This window comes from Physeter macrocephalus, chromosome 14 (genome assembly GCF_002837175.3).
Source record: "Physeter macrocephalus isolate SW-GA chromosome 14, ASM283717v5, whole genome shotgun sequence".
Taxonomy (NCBI): domain Eukaryota; kingdom Metazoa; phylum Chordata; class Mammalia; order Artiodactyla; family Physeteridae; genus Physeter; species Physeter macrocephalus.
The window spans coordinates 49,800,167-49,824,207 of NC_041227.1; the positions used below are offsets into that span (position 1 = coordinate 49,800,167).

The following is a 24,041-nucleotide window of genomic DNA, read 5'->3' on the forward strand; positions in this document are numbered from 1 at the left end:
TGCCACAACTACTGAAGCCCGCGCGCCTAGACCCCGTGCTCCACAACAAGAGAAGCCACCACAATGAGAAGCCCACACACCACAAGGAAGAATAGGCCCCGCTCGCCGCAACTACAGAAAGCCCGCGCGCAGCAACGAAGACCCAATGCAGCCAAAAATAAATAAAAATAAATAAATTTATTTTTTAAAAACTATTAAAAAATAAATAAAATAAAAATGCTGCTTAGGAATAAATTTAATGAAAGATGTGCAAGGCTTTTATAGTGAAGACTACCAAACACTGTTGAGAGAAATGAAAGACCTAAATGAATAAAGAGATGTACCATGTTCATGGATTAGAACAGTGGTCCCCAACCTTTTTGGCACCAGGGACTGGTTTTGTGGAAGACAATTTTTCCACAGACGGTGGGGGGCGGGGGGTAGGGGGATCGTTCAGGCGGTAATACGAGCAATGGGGAGCAATGTGGACCAGCAGATGAAGCTTCACTCTCTTGCCTGCCACTCACCTCCTGCTGTGCGGCCCAGTTCCTTTACAGTCCGTAGACTTGTACTGGTCCGTGGCCCGAGGGTTGGGGACCCCTAGGTTAGAAAACTCAATATTGCTAAGATGTCAATTCTCCCCAAATTGATCTACAGATTCAATATAAACCCAATCTAAATTCTAGAAGGCTTTTTTTTTTAGAAATTGACAAGCAGATTCTAAAATTTAAGTGGAAACGAGAAGGACCTACAATAGTCAAAATGATTTTAATAAAGAATGAAGTTGGTGGACTTACAGTAGCTGATTTTAAGACTTACTATAAACAACAGTAATTAAGACAGTTTGGTATTAGCATTAGGATACACAAATAGATCAATGGAACAGAAAATAGAGTCCAGAAATAGACCTACATATATATGGCCAATTGATTTTCAGCAAAAGTACCAAGATAATTCAATGGGGAAAGAAAAATCTTTTCAACTAGTGGGCTAGAGGGCTTCCCTAGTGGCGCAGTGGTTAAGAATCCACCTGCCAATGCAGGGGACACGGGTTCCAGCCCTGGTCCAGGAAGATCTCACATGCCGTGGAGCAACTAAGCCCGTGCGCCACAACTACTGAGTCTGAGCTCTAGAGCCCGCGAGCCACAACTACTGAAGCCCGTGTGCCGCAACTACTGAAGCCTGCGCACCCAGAGCCTGTGCTCCACGACAAGAGAAGCCACCACAGTGAGAAGCCCTCGCACTGCAAGGAAGAGTAGCCCCTGCTCACCACAACGAGAGAAAGCTCGCACACAGCAACAGAAGACCCAACGCAGCCAATAAATAAATATAAATAAATAAATAAAATATATTTAAAGAAAAAAAAAGTGAGCTAGAATAACTGTCTACCCAAAAGGGAAAAAAGAAATGAACCACAACTTATTACATTACACCAAAAAATTACGTTGAAATAAATCCTATACCTAAATGAAAAACTAAAACCATACAGCATCTAAGAGAAAACATAAGGAGAATATCTTCATGACCTTGAAGTAGGCAAATATTTCTTAGGCAAAACACAAAAAGCACTAGCTACAAAAAAATTAGTAAACTGGAATTCATAAAAATATTAAATTTCCAACACACCAACCCAAACTGCTACAATTAAACAGACTGACAGCACCAAATATTAGTGAGGATATGGAGCAACCAAAAGTCTAAAATGTTGTTGATGGGAGTGTAAAACGGTAAAACCACTTTGGAAAAAAGTCTTCCAGTTTCTTATAAAACGAAAAATAAAACCATAGACTCAGCAACTCCATTTCTACGTATTTACCTAAGAAAGAGGTAAACACGTGTCCATGAGAGACTTTTACAAGAATATCCATAGCAGTTTTATCCATAATGCCCAAACTTGGAAATGTCCCAGATGTCCATCTAGAAGAAACTACGGGGACTTCCCTGGTGGTACAGTGGTTAAGAATCCGCCTGCCAATGCAGGGGACATGGGTTCAAGCCCTGGTCCAGGAAGATCCCACATGCCATGGAGCAACTAAGCCCATATGCCACAACTACTGAGCCTGTGCTCTAGAGCTCGTGAGCCACAACTACTAAAGGCTGCACGCCTAGAGCCCGTGGTCCACAAGAGAAGCCAGCGCAATGAGAAGCCTGCACACCACAATGAAGAGTAACCCCCGCTCGCTGCAGCTAGAGAAAGCCCACACGCAGCAACGAAGACCCAACACAGACAAAAATAAATAAATAAATATATTTTTAAAAAGAAAAGAAAAAAGAAACTATGGTAAAGTTGCACTACTCAGGGAAAAAAAGGCATAATGCACAGTCACAACAATATGAGCAAATCTCAGAAACATTATGCTGAGTGAAAGAAATGAGTACCTAATATATGATTCCAATTATATGAAGTTCTAGAACAGACACAATTAATCTACGTTGGAAAAAAACACAACTGTTGTTGCTTCTGGGGGGCTAATGTAGGAATTGACCAGGAAGTGGCATGAAGGTACTTTCTGAGGTGATGGGAATGTTCCATATTTTTTTTTTAATAACAGCTTTATTGAGATATATTTCATATGCTATATAGCTTACCTTTTTAAAGTGTACAATGCAGTAGTTTTCAGTATAATCACAGAGTTACGCAACTGTCACTACTAATTCCAGAAGAAACCTGATATCCATTAGCACCCCTCCACCCCTAGCCCACCCCTGAACAATGCATCTACTTTCTGTCTCCATGATTTGCCTATTCTAGACATTTCATATAAATGGAATCACATAATACGTGGCCTTTTGATCTGCCTTCCTTCACTCAGCATCACATTTTTAAAGTTCATCCAGCTTCCCTGGTGGCGCAGTGGTTGAGAGTCCGCCTGCCGATGCAGGGGACACAGGTTCGTGCCCCAGTCCGGGAAGATCCCACATGCTGTGGAGCGGCTGGGCCCGTGAGCCATGGCCGCTGAGCCTGCGCATCCCGAGCCTGTGCTCCACAACCGGAGAAGCCACAACGGTGAGAAGCCCGCGTACCGCAAAAAAAAAAAAAAAAAAAAAAGACCTAGGCGAGTAAAGTTCATCCACATTGTAGCATGAATCAGAACGTCCTTCCTTTTCATGGCTGAGTAATATTCTGTTGTGTAGATGGGCAACATTGTGTTTATCCACTCCTTTATCGTTTCAGGTGATGGACATTTGGGGAAGAGCTTGACTGGAAAAGGCACAAGGGAACTTTCCAGGGTGACATAGCACTTACCTGAGTATATATATTTGTCAAAACTTATTGAACTGCACACTTAAAATAATGTGCATTTTATTGTAAATAAACTATAATTCAAAGCAGAAGGCCCCAGAGAGAAAAGAATAAAGAAAGACAGAAAGAAAGAAAACTGGGAAGAAGGAAGGAGGCAGGAAGAGAGGGAGGAAGAAAGGAAAAAGAAAATATATTCTGGGAGGTAATTCCTCCTTGTTTTAGCCACGACCCTCATGGGTTATTTGAAGGGTGGGAAATCACTGACGTCAACCCCCACCCCCTGCCAGCTTCCCCGGTGGGCTGTAGCAAACTGCGTTCAGTGGGGATCAAGCTGTGCTTGGGATCCCCCCAACGACCCTGTGATTATCTGAGCGTTCTCACCAATCAACTCTTGTTGCCTTCACGGGGCACATTCTACTGCAGAGAAAACCCGCCTTTTCTGCACCCAATTTGCAGAGTCTGCTTTGGGCTGGCCCACCCCCGCACAGGCCCCCGCGCCCCTTCAATCCCTTTTGAGATCATCTGAGTTCTCTGCTCACCAGGCAACTTTGTGAAGCCAAGTCGTCCTCCCAGGGAGATTTTCCTGCTGCAACAGGGAGATGTAACTGGTTAGCCTGGCAGTTCTAGCTCTAATATAAGTCAATAAATTGACATGAATTTGACATTTTTTTAATATTTTTTTTACACCTGAAAGAAGGCCTGGCAGGCAGGGAAGGTGCCTGAGGACTTAGTCACAAATTGCATCAGGACACCCCAGGCAATGAATACTTTGTCTCCTCGTCAAAGGACACTTAGGATTCCGCAGGTTTAAAACGGTCAAGCAGTGGCATTTTCTTTAGCTCAACCTGTAGAGCATCTAGTGGTTGCAATGAGACAGGCTGGGACCTGGGACCCTTTGGTGCAGTGCTTGCACCTGGCCAAACGTCTCCTGGAGCAACAAAATACAAAGAAACCATAAGACTAAAAATAACTGCGTGCTTGGCAGTTAGGGCAAATTATGGACAAAAAGATACACAGAGAAAAAGCCCAACTGCCACTTCTGAAGAACCAGGAGCAAAAGCAGGGGGTTGGGAGAAAAAGCAGGGTCCTGCGCACGGCCCCTGCACACAACATCACCAAAGGGGTGGGGAAATCACCTAAGCCTCCCCTCCAGCTGGACCCCTGGACACACCCTACCTTCACTCCATATAAGGAACCAGCTCACGCCACCTCAGGGAGGGAGGGAGCAAGGAAACCTGTTGTTTGTTCTTGCTCCCCTGCACGCCCCCCCCACCCAGCCCCCTGCAGCAGGGGTCCCAATAGAGCCTTGCCTGAATTTCTTGTCTGGCCTCTGATCAACTTCTGTTGATTAAGGAGCCAAGAACCCTGGTCAATAATAGCAAGACTCTGCCTGCAGGGCTGGACACCTCTGTCCAGCCCTGGGGGGTGCAGGGGTGGGCAGCAGTGTATATGCAGGAAAAAACAACGAGTAAGATGATGCCAAGTGCTGTACCAGTGCAGCACCGCGAAGTTCAAGTAGCGGAGAGGCCACTTTACACTGTTCTGTCCGCACGTGCCATGCACCCAGGCTTGGGATGCGATGGCTAATCAGTGTAGCCCCACCTCCAAGATACTCCCTCCCGTGTTGTCTAGGGGCGTAGACTGCCTGGTAAACAAAGAGTTGGGATGCTCTGTGGGAGTCGTTACAACAGAGTTATACAATGGAGTTCATCTAGGGCTTCTGCCTGAGAGTCGGGGGGACCTTAATAGAAGACAGGCTGGGTCCACGGAGGACATTCCAGAGAAGCAAGGCTCTTGGAGTAAAGGCGCAGAGGTGGAAACACACACAGACTGCAGGATGCATTGCTTCCCGGTTACACCCTGCATCAAGAGGCCACAAAATCTCCCCAGGGTTTACCTCCAGGAGTGAAACAGAAAGGAAGAGATTCCCTCCCTGGAAACAGCCTGGCTTCTCAAACTGGTTTCTGGCCTGAGCCATTCCCCGATGGTTGATATCACAAATGACAATGAATGAGCCAACCACAGTATCATATCCATATGCAAAAACAGCCACATCATTGAGACAGCACTACACACCAGTAGTAACTGGATGACGTTTGGTCCCAAGGGTGAGAAAGTCTGGAGATGAAAAGAAGACGAAGAAGAGAGGAAGGGAAGGAGAGAGGGATGAAGGAGGAAAGAGAGGGGAAAGGGAGACAGAGCTGGAGCAGAGGAGGAATGGGCATCGCCCCTTTGCCCAAGGAGTACAGGCCAGACTTTCCAAGACACAGAGAGCTTCCTAGGACTCCTGACCCCAGAGAACATGATCTGGGCCATGGCAGTGGAACAGACTGTGAGGCCTAGGGGATGGAATCGCCCTTCCTGGCCTGGGTATCTAACTCCTTTAAGCCACAGACCTTGTCCTGGATACATATCAGAGCAGGAGAGCATGAGGAACTATAATAAACACCAAGGGGAAGATTTTGCAAATAATTGTTTTCAATTGTCACTACTTAAGGGCTAAGACTCTGAAGTCTGAGAAGCAACATTTTATTCTCCCTAAGCAATCAGAAACAAATAAGAGGAGAACTCTCTGTACCTGGTAAATCCGTGTTGGTGTGGGCCCACAGGCAGCAGAACATGTCAGAGGGGGTGGGCAAAGGTGCGGGGATCCTCAGCAGAGCTGCGATTCCAGACAGTCCAGGAGTGGGGACTGAGGGGGCTGCAGCGGAGAAGGCAGAAGGCAAACCAGGAGAGGAGGCCGCTCCAAAGAAAGCCACCGGGGCCACACATGGGAAGGGGCGCACATATGCAGCCCAGGTGGACAGAGGCCCTTGGGAGAGGCTCCTCCTTAGCAATGAACACCCTGGCTGTTGGCTAGGCTAAATCAGCCATGTGGCGTGTGAGTGGACTGCACAGGCTGGGGAGCTGGGGGCTCTGGCTCTGCTATGAACTGGCCAGGCAACCCTGGGCCAGGCATTTCCTCTCTCAGGACCCGTTTCCTCATTCTGAACAGAATGGCAGGTGGAGGGGTGACAGGCTTTTCTGCTGATGTCTAAGACCTGCAGAAGCATCACTGTAGGAAGAGAGAGACTCGACAGCCCTCTACCCCAAACTCTACCAAAATATGTCTCTAGCACTTCCCTCCTTCAACTATTTGCCATTCTCCTCCAGCTTTCTTAGTCCCTTCTCCTTCTTCCTGGGCAAGAAAGTAAGCTTGCAAGGGGGCACCCTCCACATTTACCAGGGAAGACCTGTGGAGTTGGATACATGCAGAGCCATGCCTGGAAAGCTCCTCGTACACATGCAGGTCTGTGACTCATGCCCAAAGGCACTCAGCCTGAGAAAGCCAGGGTCTTGGTGGGCTTTGCTGGCTGCCTGGGGGCCGGCCTCATGCCACGGTGACATGCCCAGGGCTGCCCACCACTTCGGGTGTCTTCTCCTCCATGGCACCTAAACCTTGACTCTTACCCTCAAAGCCTTGCTCCAGTTAGACTTGCAGGACAAATAGGACGAACCAATGGCATGACTTCAGGCCTCTGAAGACATGTGGGAATCAGGAGGGCACTTTTCCAGGCCCTGTGTAACACAGCTGAGGCCTCTGCCTAACCCATTCCTAAAGAGACTCTCCCCCTCAAACCAGGACATTCTCCCTGGGTGGGGGGTGAGACCCAGAGATACCCCAGGCTGGCTGACTCTTCCCTAACTTTCTATTTCTGCCAAACATGCAGGCCTGCTTGCCCCTGCAGATGAAATGAAGACGTTTCCCAGGTTGTTGGGTCTTCCCTGGCGGTCCAGTGGTTAAGACTCTGTGCTTGTACTGCAGGGGGCCCAAGTTCGATCCCTGGTTAGGGAACTAAGTTCCTGCACCACGCGGTGCAGCCAAAATTTAAAAAAAAAGGAAGTTTCCCAGGTTAGAAAAACCTAAGGAAGACTCGTAAGACAGAATCAGAAGGAAGGAAGAGGAACTGATTTGAGAAAGTGGAGGGAGGGAGAGGGTGACTGAAATTCTGGGTGGGTAGGAATGTAAATTCACCCAAAATTTGTAACATTCACTCTCACTCAGTAGAGTGATGAAGTAGTGACATTTGTTATTATCACTATTACTGGTTTTTTTTCCTTTTTTAAATTGAAGTATAGTTGATTTACAATGTTGTGTTAATTTCTGCTGTACAGCAAAGTGATTCAGTTATACATTATATTCTTTTCTATTATGGTTTATCACAGGATATTGAATATAGTTCCCTGTGCTATACAGTAGAAGTTTGTTGTTTACCCATCCTATATATAATAGTTTGCATCTGCTAACCCCAAACTCCCACTCCATCCCTCCCCCACACACTCCACTCACTGTTACTGCTTTAGTTCTAATTTCAAAAGGCAACATTTTAAAAACAGCTTTATTGAGATATGCTAGTACGCACAAGATTCAGCCATTTAAATTGCACAATTCCATGGTTTTTAGTACGGTCACAGAGTTGTGAAACCATCACCACTATCTAATTTTAGAATATTTCATCACCCCAGAAAGAAACCCCATACCCATCACCAGTCACTCCCCATTCTGCCCCTCCCCACTTCCTAGGCAGAGGCAACCACTAATCTACTTTCTGTCTCTGTAGATTTAAAAGATTGCATTTTGCCCCCTTAGGTACTTTTCCTACAGTCAGGATATGGCATACAACAGATGGTAGTGATGTCTTAATCAAGGTCTCATGACTCATAAAAATGGCCAAGAAAGAAAGGATACTTAAAATCACTGATCATTAGGGAAATGCAAATCAAAACCAGGATGAGATATTACCTCACACCCATTAGGAAGGCTACTACCAAAAAAACAGAAAATAACAAATGTTGATGAGAATGTGGAAAAATTGGAACTCTTGTGCATTGCTGGTGGGAATGTAAAATGGGGCAGCCACTATGAAAAACAGTATGGCAGTTCCTCAAAAACTTAAAAATAGAATTACCATACTATCCAGAAATTTCACTTCTGGATATATACTCAAAAAACTGAAAGTAGGGTCTTGGAGAGATAATTGCACACCCATGTTCCTAGCAGCATTATTCACAACAGCCAAGAGGTGGAGGCCAACCAAGTGTCCATTGACAGATGAATGGATAAGCAAGGTATGGTATATACATACAATGGAATATTAGTCAGCCTTAAAAAGAAAGGAAATTCTGACACACACTACAACATGGATAAACCTTGAGGACATAATGCTCAGTGAAATAAGCCACTCACAAAAAGACAAATATATTGTATGATTCCACTTATATGACGTACCTAAAGGAGTCAAATTCATAGAGACAGAAAGAAGAAGGGTGGTTGCCAGGGGCTGGGAGAGGGGGAATGGGAGTTAGTATTTAATGGGGACAGAGTTTCAGTTTGGGAGGATGAAATTGTTCTGGGGATGGATAGTGGTGGTGGTTGCACAACAGTATGAATGTACTTGTTAACGCTGAACTATACATTTAAAAATGGTTAAGATGGTAAATTTTATGTCATATATATTTAACAATTAAAAACAAAAAGATCTTATGACTATATTACCCAGCCATAAAAAAGAATGAAATAATGCCATTTGCACAACATGGATGCACCTAGAGATGAACATACTAAGTAAGTCAGACAGGAAAAGACAAATACCATATATCACTTATATGTGGAATCTAAAATATGATACAAATGAACTTATTTACAAAACAGAAGCAGACTCACAGGGCTTCCCTGGTGGCTCAGTGGTTAAGAATCCACCTGCCAATGCAGGGGACACAGATTCCAGTCCTGGTCTGGGAAGATCCCACATGCTGCGGAGCAACTAAGCCCATGCGCCCCAACTACTGAGCCTGTGCTCTAGAGCCTGTGAGGCACAACTACTGACTCCACAGGCCACAACTGCTGAAGCCCATGCACCTAGAGCCCGTGCTCCGCAACGAGAGGCCACTGCAATGAAAAGCCCACACACCGCAACTAAAGAGAGCCCACATGCAGCAAGAAGACCCAAAACGCAGCCAAAAATAAATAAAACAACAACAAAAAAAAAAACCAATCCAAAAAAAAAAAAAAACTAGACTCACAGACATAGAAAACAAACTTATGGCTACCAAAGAGGAAAGGTTGGGGGAGGGATAGATTGGGAATTTGGGATTAACAGACACACTACTATATATAAAATAGATAAACAACAAGGACCTACTGTATAGCACAGGGAACTATATTCAATATCCTGTAATAGCCTATAATGGAAAAGAATCTGAAAAAGAATATATATGCATGTATATGTATATATATATATGTATGCATGTATATATATAACTGAATCACTTTGCTGTACACTTGAAACATTGTAAATCAATTATACTTCAACAAAAAAAATAAAATTAAAAAAAAAAATCTCATGACTGATACCAAAAGGCTTAGGCCAGGGATGCCTTTCTTGTGACACACAAAAGCCTACTTTTCTTCCTTTTAAAAATAAAATATAACGTTTTATTACACAGTTAAACATAGGCAATGTTAGCAAATATTTTTAAACTGTTATTCACAGAGTGTGCTTTTTAAAAAACAAACACTCAAGCACAATTTGTTCCTTTCTCATTAATCCTTAACTATTAGCACAGGCTTAATCAATAATTTTGTAAGATTGCATTGACTGAATCCTTATATACGAAGAAGGATGACAAGCACACACCATGCGTTAATTCACGTACCCTTCCGATACTAAGAAGCAGATCCGACTACTGATCCCATTTCACAGTAGCAAAACTTGAGGCTCAGAGATACTAAAGAACTTGCCCAGAGACCCAGTCGAGTCTTCTGTATTCAAGACGAGTACTAAGTGTTATTTCTATTAAAGGACAATCGTTCTCAACAAGCATGAAAACATCTACTCTCTCATCAGTTAGGAGCCTGTTTAAACAAATCCACCCCAAAAACCTTTTTATTAGCAATTCTCTACCAATAGCTTACCAATTACCTTCCAAGAATAATTTTTTAAAAGCCTGCGTCCCTTACAACAAAAACCTTCAAAACCTTCAGTCAAGCGTTTTGTTTTTTTTTTTAATGAAATGAGGTTTGGGAGCAAATGCATATGATGATGTCTTAGCTAAGTCCCACATCTTTCAAGTCCTATACTGGAAAGTTGGACAGCCCATGAAGAGCTGAGGACCGAAAACAAGCCAGATTCAGGTCTTTTATGTAGTTCCTTCCGTCACTCAATCTCCATCACCTCCACCGTCTCTACACAATGTCTCTAGTTCATTGTGAAACATGAAAAGCATTCCGGTAACAACGAGATGTTGACCATCTGTCTGGTTTGGCAGGAGAGACATTTGGAGGAAGCCCCTTTTGATGAAGCTGGCCCCTTCCATAGGCCAGGCTTCCAACATCCGGGGTTTGTGTTCTGTGAACCCAACTGGTCTCTGTTGTTTGGACTAAGGGCGGTTCTCCAGAACGTATTTGGAATCAGGAGTAACAAATCCTCATTGAGTCTTGGCTGGCCTCTTGAGGGGAGGGAACTATATTTGAACAGATCGGGATGGCCCTTTTCTGCCTCACGCATGGGTTGGAGGCAGGGACAGCCAACCTGCCACCTTGCACACCGAGATGCTGCCTCGCTTCTTGATGGCCAGCCAGCCCCTGGGTCAAGTCCCTTCCTGAGACCCAGTCTGCTCCTGTCCTTCAATCTCATGTTATATCTCTGAATCTTTCAAAGAAATTCTACTCTTTGCTGTAAACTAACTCCAGCTGATTTCCGTGCATGTGATAACAGAAACCTGATACGATAGTAGACTCATTTCCTCACAATTTGTATCATCACTGGGCTTATTTTTTCCTACATTGTCAGATTCAAAGAAGAGAAAGGCATCTCCGGCCCTGCCTGAAGAGGAAAGTTCTGCACACCATGAGGACCAAAAACAGGCCCCCATCTTCCTAGGTGCCGCTAGAAAACGTGCAATAACTGAACATGAAACAGAGTCGTGGTTGCCAGAAAGAGGTAAAATAATGTTAGATAAACTACAGAATGACATTTAAATGCATTCAACTTTAATACTGCGGTTATCTGCAAAAATGAAAACAAAGCAAGTCAAGTTTCTTGGTAAAAAAACAAAATCAGGACTTTTTAAAGAAAACAATTAGGGTCGGGCCAAGGAAAGGACACCAACTGGGAGGCAGAAGAAACCTAAGAGGAAAACTATCCTGCCGCATGCCCCTGAGACTGGGCGGGAAGGGACGGCCCCTATCCATCCATCCATATGCCTAGGGCAGGGAAGGAAAGCTAAAAAAAGCCTTAGTCTTGGGACTCCCCTGGTGGTGCAGTGGTTAAGAATCCGCCTGCCAATGCAGGGGACACGGGTTTGATCCCTGGTCTGGGAAGATCCCACATGCCGCGGAGCAACTAAGCCTGTGGGCCACAACTACTGAGCCCATGTGCCTAGAGCCTGTGCTCCACAACAAAGAGAAGCCACGGCAATGAGAAGCCCACACATCACAATGAAGAATAGACCCCGCTCACTATCAACTAGCGAAAGCCCGTGCACAGCAATGAAGACTATCAACTAGAGAAAGCTCGTGTGCAGCAATGAAGACCCAACACAGCCAGAAATAATTTTTTTAAAATCCTTAGTCTTTTTTTTTTATTTAAGTATAGTTGATTTACAATGTTGTGTTAGTTTCAGGTGTACAGCAAAGTGACTCAGTTATACTATATAACTTTTTTCAGATTCTTTTCCATTATTGGTTATTACAAGATATTGAATATAGTTCCCTGTGCTATACAGTAGGTCCTTGTTGTTTATCTATTTTATATATAGTAGTATCTGTTAATCCCAAAGTCCTAATTTATCCCTCCCCCACCCCCTTTACACTTTGGTAACTGTAAATTCGTTTGTCTGTGAGTCTGTTTCTATTTTGTAAATAAGTTCAGTTGTATCATTTTTTTAGGTTCCACATATAAGTGATAACTTGTGGTATTTGTCTTTCTCTGTCTGACTTATTTCACTTAGGATGATCACCTCATAGTCTTAATTAGAGAGAGAGGAAAGAGGACAGAGAGTCATGCTCTCAGATGAAGGTAGCACTCCCTCCCTCGGTTCAGACCGGAGGGCTCACGTCCATGAACAAACCAGGCTCGTTCAGACCTGCACATCTGTGCTTAGCTCTCTCCCTGCCCAGGAGGCCTTCCCTTCTCCTGTCTACTTAACCCAACCCTGGTCATCCTCGAATGCCCTGCAGTAGAGGCCCCTCCTCCCCGTCACCTGCCATGTCAGCGCCAGTCCTTCCAGATGTCCCCCTTGACCAAACTCCCAGGGCACAGAACCACGGCTGGCACAGACCTCAGAGAAAACATCCGACTTAGTCACACCTTCCATTGAAGTTCTTAATTACAAGCATTTCTTTGAGTGTGTTAGTACTGTTGAGATTGTAAGTCTCCCAAAACAGGGCAAGGACAAAACCACGGAGAAGCCTCATCCTGCTGTGAGTGGTAGAGTCCCAGCAGTGTGGAGAAAGCCGGGTGAAGAGGCAACTCAGCAGCACTGACATATGCACGCCCTAATACTCCAGGCCACGTTCACAGAGAGGGGTCTTACAGAGATCCCGTATTTTCCATCAAAGCACCTTTGTAATCATCATCCATTGGAAACAGAATGGGGAAAGAAAGACAGGGAAGCAAAAATATGAGTTACCATGATCTAATTTATCAGAAATGGTCCAGAGGAGTACCAGGGGCAGGCACTGTGATTTCCCCCAGTCAGTGTACCAATTTCACAGCAGGACCCATCTGTGTGATCTCTGCGTCAGAGTCCAAAAGAGCCAGGCCAGCCTGAACACCAAGGCTGCCCAGACACTTGGCAAAGAAGCGTTCCTGTAATCAGCACTGATGTTACCATTGGCTGGTGGTGATTCCTACCCCCTCCCCCTCCCCTGCTTGAACCTCACACCTGCAGGGTTCTCAGCTATTTATAGGCCTTAAAACAGTTACCGGGTATTAAGACTGGTGGCCCTGCACCCTCCTTATTGAAAGAACCAGATTCTCTGAAGGCAAGAGGTATGGATTCACAGAGCCTGGGGATCCTGAATATTTGAAATCCACACAGAAATCAGTGTCGTTCCTCCACACCACTGAATTAGCCCTTAGGTATACTTCTATTAATGACGCCACCATCCTCCCCCCTCCCCTAGACTCAGATTCTTCTCTTTCCTTTGCCCCACAGCAAATCAGATGCCAAGAGCTTTGCACTTTATCTCCCCAAAATCTGCTGCATTACCCTCCTCCTCTTTCCCAAGATGGCAGAGTGGAAAGAGGAGGCTTTGGAATTAGTTGGAGCTGCCATTGAGTAGCTGTGCCTTTTTTTCTTTTAAGCTTCAGTGTTCCCACTAATAAAATGAGGATAATGGTAACAATGCCTACTATATAGCTGCGATATGAGGAGGGGGATGACACTTGTGACAATGCCTGGTACACCGTTTGCCATAGAACAAGTTCTTCCCACACCTTAGCTTCCTTCATCTCTTCCATCCCTACCGCCAAGGCCTGAGGTCAGCCCCTCGGTACTTCCTTTCTACTAACATATCTGTGGTTGGCAGAATCTTAAAATCCCCTGCTCCCACATTATTTCCCACATTAATCCTCAGGATGGTGATTATGTTAGCACATGACAAGGGGCATTCGGCAGATGTAATTACGGTTACTAATCAGTTCACTTTGAACTAATTCAAAGGAAACTATCCAAGTGGGCCTGACCCAATCACATGAGTCCTTTAAAAGCACAGGGTTTTCTCCAGCTGGTAGCAGAAGAGGAAGTCACAGATTCCAAACACCAGGGGGATTTGAGGCACTGCTGCTAGACTGAAGATGGGAGGGGGAGGGGGCACATGGAAAAGGTAAGAGGGTGGCCTCTAGGAGCTGAAAGTGACCCCCAGCTGACAGCCAGCAAGTCCTGCCTGGACTTATAGGCACTGTTTTAAGTTGCGACGTTTGTGGGGCTTTTGTTAGGCAGAAACAGAAAACTTATACAATCTCCTAATTGGAGCCAGGAAAGGAGAGAAGACATTTTGAGAGGAGAAATGAATCTCAGTGATTGAATTTGTCTTCTTCACCTATTTCCACCTCCTCTCGAGTCTTTGAGGACCCCCCACTCTGCCCTCCCATGTCAGAGACTGTCCACCACACCCCAGCCCCGGGCACACACTGCCTGCCAGTGGGGAGCCTCTGCTCCTCTCAGGCTATCTCATCTTCTCAACTGTAGGCTGAGTGCTTCCAACACAGAAGTCACAACCGGACCTTTTTCATATTCCCCGAAGCACACAGTACAGGGCCAAGCATACAATAAACACTCACAAATATTTTTGGATTAAGCCGATTTCTTTCAGCTCCAGTAACCAGCAGGGCCGACGAAGGGATCCAAAACCTAGCCAGCCACAGGTACCCAGAGAGCCTCTCCCAGGAGACTCTGGTCTCACAGCCTTCTGGGATTAACAAAGCGCCAAGATAGGGATACCCATTTCTGCACCTTGACCTTTCAGTAACACTGGCCAGTCACATTTTCAGGCATGAGTCAGGCTACCATTTCTCTGAATCATAGTCTTGTGTGTGTGTGTGTGTGTGTGTGTGTGTGTGTGTGTGTGTTTTAATGTTTACCTACACCTGGAATTTGCAAACACAAAGGAAGTGAGAATAAAGAGGATGAGAGATCTCACAAAATGCACTACCTGTATTTTGTTCAACAACAGGTTTATTTTGGATGCCCACCATGTCTGGGCAAAACAGTACACCTCAGATTGGGACTTGAACCCACGTGCCAGGACTCGAACCCAGCCAAAACCCTGATTGGGACTTGAACCCACGGTCTTTTAATTAGAATCACTCACCTCGTATCTGGACTTACTGAGGCTCAGGTTCTTTGTGTCTCAGCGCAGAGGGAATTCAGCAAGAGGAAAAGTGATAGGCAAGAAGCAGATCTGTTAATACAAGATGCTTGTAAGAGATGCAAGTGGGGAGGTGAGGGAGCTCTGCCCTGAGGATTAAGTGGGCTACAGTTTTATAGTCAAGGGAAAGAGGGTGGGGAAGAGACCGCCTTCCTTCGGGTAGACATGAGGCTTACATCACTAGTTCCTCCTCTGTATCAGGCAGGAGGGTGTCTGACCCCATGAGGTCAAACTAGGATTATCATAGCACTTATTCAAATCAGTAGAAGGGTGGTGACATTTTTCTTCCACTTAATGGCCTAGGGCATATCTCGTGCTTTTATTTATGGCTTCATAGTTAAGCAAGTCTGCCTGTTCCAGGATGTTCCAGTAGCTTTCTTGAGTGATCATTAACTTACAGTGGTCTTCCAAAGTTTCCTAGGTTTCCCTCTCTATCTATAGTCCCCTACTGGGACTTCTACAACTACCTGTAAACTATCCTATTCTACCTTTATCACGGGCACCAAGCTAAGAAAGACCCTGGAGACAGAGAACCAAATCAGAGTGGCCCCAATCCTTGAACTTGAATCCAAGTCTCTCCTGAACACAGTGGTCACGGCAGAGCCTTTGACAGTTTGGAAACCAGGAGACTGAATTTCTTCACGTCATTAAAACGAGTGACAGCAGACTCAGGTCTTCTCCAGCAGGCAGTGGGTGGGGTCCCTGATGCATTCTACCCACCCCTGTGACTCTGGGCCCGCCTTCTCTGCCCCACCCTGGACTCCAATCACAGGCCAGTATGATGTCACTGTCTAAACTTACAACCATCTTACAACCGGCAAATTTTATCTAGGGCCCTCCAGCACAGATTAAAAAGTAAATCCATAGCATTTGAACAGACCTTTACAGTTTACAAGGCACTGTCATGTTCATTGTCTCATTTGACCCTCCCAGGAGCCCTAGAAAGTGGGCAGGGTAAAGATTATTATCTCCACTTTACAGATGAGGAAACTGAGGCTCAGAGAGTTGAAGTGATTTACCCAAGGTCACCTGGTTTAGAAGACAAAAAACCATGTTCTTCCCTCTCTACCACCTTGGATCTAGTCTTTGGGCCTAAATGGGAACTCAAAGGGAGACTGCCTAAGCTCTTCCCAGCTGGCCTTAGTGGCTGCTGATTTGAGAATTTTGTTACCGAAAGAATGAAAGAGAAGTAAGGATCAGGAGTAAGAGGAGAATACAAGGATGCCTGATATTCCAGTAATACTTTACATTTTTCAAAGAAGTCACATATTTCTTACCTCATTTGGGTCAAAGAACAATCCCATAAAGGTTAATAAAGCAAGTATATTGTCACCAGAGATTGGCTCAGAACTAATCCCTAACACTTCTGATTCCAAGACTTTCCATAACCTAAGGGAGGGCATTCTTGACACTCATACCCTGCTTTTGTCCCTTTGGTCCTGAGGGTCAAGACCAAGAGACAGTTGGACACCCTTCTCTTGTGTATCCACACAAGTCCAACCTATAATGACCTTTCTTTCTTTCTTTCTCTTTTTTTTTTTTTTTTGGCCATGCCCGTGCATTCTGCGGGATCTTAGTTCCCTGACCAGGGATCAAACCCAGGTCCCCTGCAGTGGAAGCATGGAGTCCTAACCACTGGGAATTCCCTATAATGACCTTTCATCTTGCTGTTCCTCTGCCAGAAGTTGTCCCCGGAAAGCAGGCACCTCCCCATTCTGGTTTTAGGATTATTTTACACAACTGATTTTATATAACTGATACACCACGGAGAAGGTTACCTGTCAAACTGCTGTCCATTCATTGAACAGATGTTTTTGAGCAGGGCACCACTCTGGGCTAGTCCCTGGGAGTTAGAAAAATGAACCAGACATGTTCCCTGCTAATGAGAAGCTCACAATCTAGTGGAAGTGAAGAAAACACAAATATGTAACCAGATACGTGACATTCACAAACATATAAAAAGATGGAGTAAATGTCACAACAGAATTATCAGCAAAGGGCTGCGGAGGATCAGCGACAGTTCCGACTGTTAAGAAGGAAAGTGTCTTGGGACTTCCCTGGTGGCACAGTGGATAAGACTCCACGCTCCCAATGCAGGGGGCCCGGGTTTGATCCCTGGGCAGAGTACTAGATCCTACATGCATGCCACAACTAAGAGTTCGTATGCTGCCACTAAGGAGCCCAGGTGCTGCAACTAAGGAGCCCGCCTGCCACAACTAAGACCCAGTGCAACCAAATAAATAAATATTTTTTTAAAAAAAAGGAAAGTGTCGTCCTGAAAAAGAAAAAAAAAAAAAAGCATTTGCGCTGGGCCTTGAAGGGTCAATGGAGAATGTGGAGAAGCAGACAGGTGCAGACTACAGAAACATTGTAAACATTTGGGAAACAGGGACGAAGCCCGTGTAAGAGCACCTTGAAGTCTGCTCGGCCCCCAATCTTACCCTGAGGCTGGTTGTGATCCAGCTTCAGCTAGATCTAGGCTGGATCTTGCCCCCAACTTGAGGGAACCCAAGAGACCCAGACCATCTGCTTCTTACTTTCTCAGGTTCTATGGTATCTGCGGCACGTCCCACCCAATCTTAACCGCCCTCTTAACCACTCACCTTTTCTGTTCTCTATGTCTGTTTTGCTTTTCCAACTAGACTAAAACACCAGATTCCTTGGGAACACAGTCAGGGGGCGTCTGTATCCTATCCCAGCCAGCGTGAGGCTGGGCACACAGTAAGTACCAAAAACCTCTTTGTTGACTGGTTGCTGAAGTCTATAGGCCCAAGAATCATGAGATGACAGCTTCACAGACAAGGTGAACAAGAAAGGGTAGCATGTGTAACCCTCACCTGGGATAACAGTGAAGTGATTAGGAGAAGACATGTACCTCTGGTTTTAGGGTTACCTTTTATAGAACTGAGCTGAATTTAAATCAAGGGGTTCAGACTTGCTGGGTCATTCTGTGGGACTGCCCTGCATTTCCTGTATTTCACTTCTGCTCTCTGACCAAGTCCCAAGGTTCCTTTAATCTGTTTTTCTAGTTCCTGTTTGTCAACATCTTCCAATGAGACATGGCGTCTCATCCTTCCTCTTGGAAAGAATAATGGGAAGGACAGCAGAGTTGTCACTGCCAGTCTGGAGACCCACGGTCCAAGGCCGGAGGAGAGAGCACAGTCAGGGCCGGATGGAGGTGGGAGTGGAAAGGACCCCAAGACAGAGTACAGCTTTCTACTGGGAGGACAAAACTGACAAACAGGCACACTGGATAGGGTCAAAATCCAAACAGGTCCCCATGGGGGAATGGGGAAGCTCATGCTCCATCTCCCTGGGAGATGGTCCATCAAGGTAACCAAGTAGGAACAGGGTGAGAGGGGCAGGTGCAAAAAGGACCAAAGGCCTAGGTAGTGAGTTTAGGGATTATCTAGTCCAACCCTCTTCTCTAATCCCACAGTTGAGGTCCTCAAACATTCCCTCCTGTGACAGTCTAACCCATTTCCACCCAGTGTCTCTCTTCATCTTTGATGCTTCCAATCCATCCTCCAGGTTGCTGCCAGAGTGGTCTTTCTGCAACACAGTCGGTTCAAGTTGTCCCTCTACCTTCAGGATAAGGTCCAAAGTCCGTACGGCCTAAGAAGGCCCTTCTCTGCTAAACACAGATAGACCTTCACATACAATCTCCTGTCTTTACCCTACTCCTCTCCACCTTCCACTGACCTCATTCCACTGACAAAATACTGCACAACATTCTCCAAAGATGCAGTTGACTTACTCCCATCTGCCAGGAGAATTCCAATTTCAAGGTCCAGCTCAAGTGTCACCTCTTCAGTTAAATCTCCCCTCACGTCCCCTAGGAAGGATAAGTGAGTTTCTCTTCTGTGCTCCAAAAACACCTCTGTATAGCATTTATTACTGTGATTCGTACTGATTTACAGAGACTAAGAGACCATCCGGGTAGGGATGGGTTTTGACTTCTCACAGCCCTCCTTGCCCTTAGTTAGCATGATAGGAGCAGGTGGTCAAAAAAATGTTGACTTATAAAGAATGAACCCCTTTCCTTTACAAACACACAGTGAGTTCCTGGCAGAGCCCAATTAAAATCTAGGTTGTTGATGCCCAGATCAGGCCTCTCCTTCCTAGGTTGCCTCTTCTACCTGTTTTCCATGCCTATCCCATTGGATGCTCCTCACTGATCTGGACTTTGAAGCACTGGGGCAGCGACAGACATTGGCAGAAGCAGGAACCCAAGCTGTCATCTGTAAGGAGAGCCTTCTGTGCTCCTCCTAGGGAACTGTTTTGATGCCAAGGGGCTTTGAACCAAGCTGTAGGCGGCGACAGAGCAGGTTAGTCATCCCAGCCCACACCTGTTCTCTGCTCAAGGGCCCCAGCACCTGTCACCTGTCTGTCTTGAGTGATACGGGAAATGGTGCTCTGAGCCAACTCTGGTTCCAGGGAGGGAGAGCTGTCACTGTGCCCACCCCCGGTGGTGAAAGCGGGAGTGATGGCCTCTACCTATCGAAGCAAACATAAAGGGACTCAGGGAGTACAGGGAATGGCCTCAGAAAAGCTGCAACCCGTGATAAAGGTCAAGGGACTCAGCTCACCACTCTTTGGGCCCCATCTGGAGAGACAGATGTGTAGGGCTTTCCACCTAAGCAGCTTGTTCTCCACTGCCTGCCCTCATTGGTGTGTCTTCATTTCCCCAAATTCAAGGCTCCCCGTGGAAACCACAAGGCATCCTCCACCACCCATCCCCCAGACTCAACCAGGACATTTTACAGCTGAACCTCGTTTCAAGCAAAGTTAGCGGGCTTCCCTGGTGGCGCAGTGGTTGAGAGTCCGCCTGCCGATGTAGGGGACACGGGTTCGTGCCCCAGTCCGGGAGGATCCCACATGCCGCGGAGCGGCTGGGCCCGTGAGCCATGGCCGCTGAGCCTGCGCCTCCGGAGCCTGTGCTCCGCAGCGGGAGAGGCCACAACAGTGGGAAAAAAAAAAAAAAAAAAAAAAGTATCAAGCAAAGTTAGCATGTAAACTAGTGGCATAAACCTTCACTTAACTCTTTTCACCACAAAAAGCTCCCCAGATGCATTCATTCACTGGTGGCTTACTGCGTATAAGGATAATCCCTGCCCCCAGCAAAGAAAATAAATTGCATATCCAAATTAGGGCACATACAGGAGACAATGCGATAAATCCTCTAGGGGAGGCTCACCAAGGTGAGTTTGGGAATCTGGAGGTGAACGAGTTTGAAGGAAGTGGCATATGAGCTGGGCTTTAGAGAACAGGTTGGATGTGCCATTCAGAAATAGGTAAAACGGCCCTCCAGACGGAGGAGGCATCATCAGCAAAGGACTGGAGGAGGATCCACGGACTATGGATGGAATCAAATGTGAGGCAGATCCACGCGGAAACCCACAAGGGTGGGCTGAAACAGTGCATTCAACATGCCCAAGCCCCAGGGTCGCAGGCTATGGCACCCGGAGAAGGCTCTGGACAGCCAAAGTGCAATAGGAACGCAAATATTGCAGCAGCAGGGTTTATCCTGGGTGAGGAGTGGGCCAGGATGAGCCTGGGAATTAGACCACAGTTCAAATGCCAGCTCTACCCTTAAGAGCTGTGTGTTCTTGGACACGTTACCTAACCAGTCTTGCTTTTGTGCGAGGTCCCTCCCTAATACTTCCTACCGAGTAGATCACGATGAAACGAAATGAGATCATGGCTAGGAAGCACCTGGCAGCGTCAGGCACACAGCAGGTGCTCAATATAGCTCAGGTTCCGCCTCCATGCTTGAGGTGTTGGGATGATGAACAGCAAATGAAAGACTCTGGGGGACCCTTGAGGAAGGAAGAGGCCAATAAAACAGGATTCTGAAGGAAGGGGGTGCTGAAGGAAGAGGAAGCAGACAGGAAAGAGCCCAGTGCCTCTGAGCTGAGGTTTCTGCTCCATAGCAGAGGCCACTTTAGGGGTGCTGGTAAAATGCTCCCGGCCACACTGGTCTTTGGTTCATCCCCAAAGAACCCTGTGTTCCAGGAACAGCACAGCGATGCAGTTAGCAGAACGGAGCTTGTGGGTGGAGCGCAGAAGTTGAGCAGGGAAGAGAGGCAGCACCTGGGCCCCTGTCCAGATGGTGGGGGGACCAGAAATCAGGAGGTAAGGCTGGCTGCAGAAAGTGAAATGTTTTTAACTCCAAAGATATCCTCTACTAGGAAAGGCAAAATGTCCAAGGTTTGGGGGTGTTTCTTTTCAGATCTATATACCTACTCTTTTAACCTGAATAACCTGGCTTATCACAAAGCGGCAGGAGAGACACCAACAGGCTCGGGACTCACCTCTGCAGACAGCCTCCAGTCCCTCCAGCTGCGCCCCAGCCCCAGAGAGAAGAGGCACAGCTAAGGATCTTCAGGGCGATTCTCCATCGAATCCAGCATCTATGTGCTCCTCTTTCATTTATTCATCCCACCAACATCCACAGAGGAACTACTATACACAAGATAAGATCCTGGAGAGGCAGATGTCAGCTTAGTTGTCCACACCTCCATCCCTCGAGTTGTTTCTCTAGTCAGTTTCTTTATCTGTCAAATGGAGAAAATGGGTTTATGGCAAGATGCAATGAGATAATGAACATACCTGGCATAGAGTAAGTGCTCAAGAAATGTAAACTATTGTTATACTGGTAGAAGCAAGATTGCATGTTATGCTGGTTATCTTTCATTTGTTTCCCCCCACCCCACCCCCGTACATTCTACATCTTTTTCCACCCTGTGCAGTGCCCTAGAATTGCTCTGTATGGACTAATCAAGACTCCCTTGCCCCTGACTTCCCATTGGGTTTGGTCCATGGGGAGCCAGATTAGAGGGAGGGAGAAATTGAATACAAGGCTTTTATTCCCCCAACTCCCTTCCTGAGCCCCTTGACCCAAAGTCCCAGCTCTAAGAAAATGACCTTCCACACAGCCTCCCTGCCTCCAGGCATACAGGTGGTAAGATCCCACTGTGACTAGCCCCAGAATATTTCACCCTCCATAGCTGTTTCCCTACACTCTGCCTCAAATTACGCGATTGAAATATGCCGTCTGTTTTCTACTGGCCCCTGACATACAGGGTGAAGGAGTGTGGGAAAAGGCCTGGGGATCAGGAGACCTGGATTTGAGTCCCATCTCTCCTCCTCACTGGCTCTGTGACCCTAAGCCAGTTTCTCCTTCCCTAAGCCTCAGCTTCCTCATTCATAAAAAGAATAGCTCTTTTGTCCTACAGTTCCCCGCCACCACTGGGCATTCTGTGAAGTTAAACCCAGGAAAGGGATGCATATAAGGAAGTAGAGCTGCCTTGGGCAGAGGGCAGGTGAGGCAGCTAAGCCCCAAACCAACGCATTCTTCCCCAGGAATCACCTAAACCCTTTCCAAGGACTTTCCTTTTCCTCTCAGGCCACCAGGGTACCAGATACCCACATGATCTCCGCTCCAAAGCAACAGCCAAATAAACTCAGGAAATTAAAAGAAATTCCCTTTACTTTCAGTAAGCAGCTGGCCAACCCTGGTTTAGCCACAGAGGTCCCTTCCCAATTTCTAGTGTACACAGGGGTCCAAGCACAGAAGCCAGTAAACACTTGATGCCCACAGGGCTGCAAAAGAAGGGGCATCTGGGACAGAGGGACCTAAACCAGCATCCTGTCTGAAGACCCTGGATAGCAATCCCTGTCGCTGGGCATGCATCAAGTAAAGGCTAACGACCACTTGATGAGATATTACAGAATCTCTGAAGTCCTTTTTAGCTCCTGAAATTAGTGACTCAGTAAAACCCAGGAGCCACAAGAAAGACATTCTAATAATATCATCCTCCATGGCCCCCTTATCTGAAGTTTCATTTGCCCTAAGTGCTTTCGCACCTGCGGTCACCCAGAAATAGAAGTGAGCAAGGTAAGGCTGGGTTTCTGTCCTAAAGGACAGGAAGAGAGGGCAGTGTGGAATCTAGCTTTACCAGCTTCTCAATTTCTGGAGGGGTGAGGGAAGTGGAATAACCTCCTAAAATTATCAGTTCCTGTTTTACCTGAGGTTTGACCGCAGGTGAAAACCACAACATAGTAACTGCCAGCACCAATTTGCCTTTGACGTTCTTCACGTCCCCCAAATGCCTCCAGAAATCTGTGGCTTCACCCCACAACTCTGAGCAAGTTCAAGGCCTTTCCCGACCCCAAATGAAAACTTCCGAGCCCCTCCGGGATTCCAGCGGTCGGACCGCGCACAGAGCCGGCTGGGTGGGCGAGCCTGCACCGCAGCCAGGCCCAAGGTCGGCCTCCGCTCAAAAGGCAGTAAGGCCGACAGGGCGAAGCTCCTGCGCCCCGCGGGGAGGGGACCCCGCTGCCCACCCCGCCCCGCCCCCGGCGCTGAGTCACCGGCCGCCCCGGCTCAGCCGAGCCCAAGTTCCCAGGAAGCGGCCGCCGAGCGCCTGCGCATGCGTGATCCCGGGAGCGTTGTCCGGAGCTCGCAGCCCTGGAGGAGGCGGGGCGCGGCCGCGGGCACGAGCGGAGGCGCGTGCGCGGGGCGCGCTCCCGCGAGCGAGGCTCAGCCGGAGCCGGGCTCCGTGCCCGGGGGCAGTACCTCCGCAGGGTCGCGGTGAGGAGCCTCTCGGGGACAACAATTTGCGAGTCAAGAGCCGGGCTTGAGGAGCGAGGCCAAGTTCCGGCGCCGGGAACCGAATTTCCCCACCCTCACGACCCTGGTCCAGAAATGCCCTGCTCCGGGCCTCGGTTTCCCCTGGAAGGCGGAGGTGGGGGGTGGGGGTCGTGCACCGACGAAGGTTGAGGCCCTCCGGCCGCGGCGTTGACCTCGGACTGGACCTGGCCGCGGTGAGGATTCGGATCACAGCGCCCGAGGCCCCCAAACGCGGAGGTCGCTGGTCGGGGAGACACGTGCCCGCGCAG

At 47.1% G+C, this 24,041-nt stretch overlaps 1 long non-coding RNA gene across 1 annotated transcript; it reads right to left on the reverse strand.

The window, feature by feature from the left end:
- Positions 1 to 14,823: 14,823 nt before the first annotated feature.
- LOC114487644 (uncharacterized) lies at positions 14,824 to 23,512 on the reverse strand. Its single transcript, XR_008619424.1, has 3 exons — positions 23,168 to 23,512; positions 21,452 to 21,694; positions 14,824 to 18,972 (listed from the first exon to the last, which is right to left on the reverse strand). It is a non-coding gene; the product is annotated as an uncharacterized lncRNA (long non-coding RNA).
- Between the last annotated feature and the right edge of the window lie 529 nt (positions 23,513 to 24,041).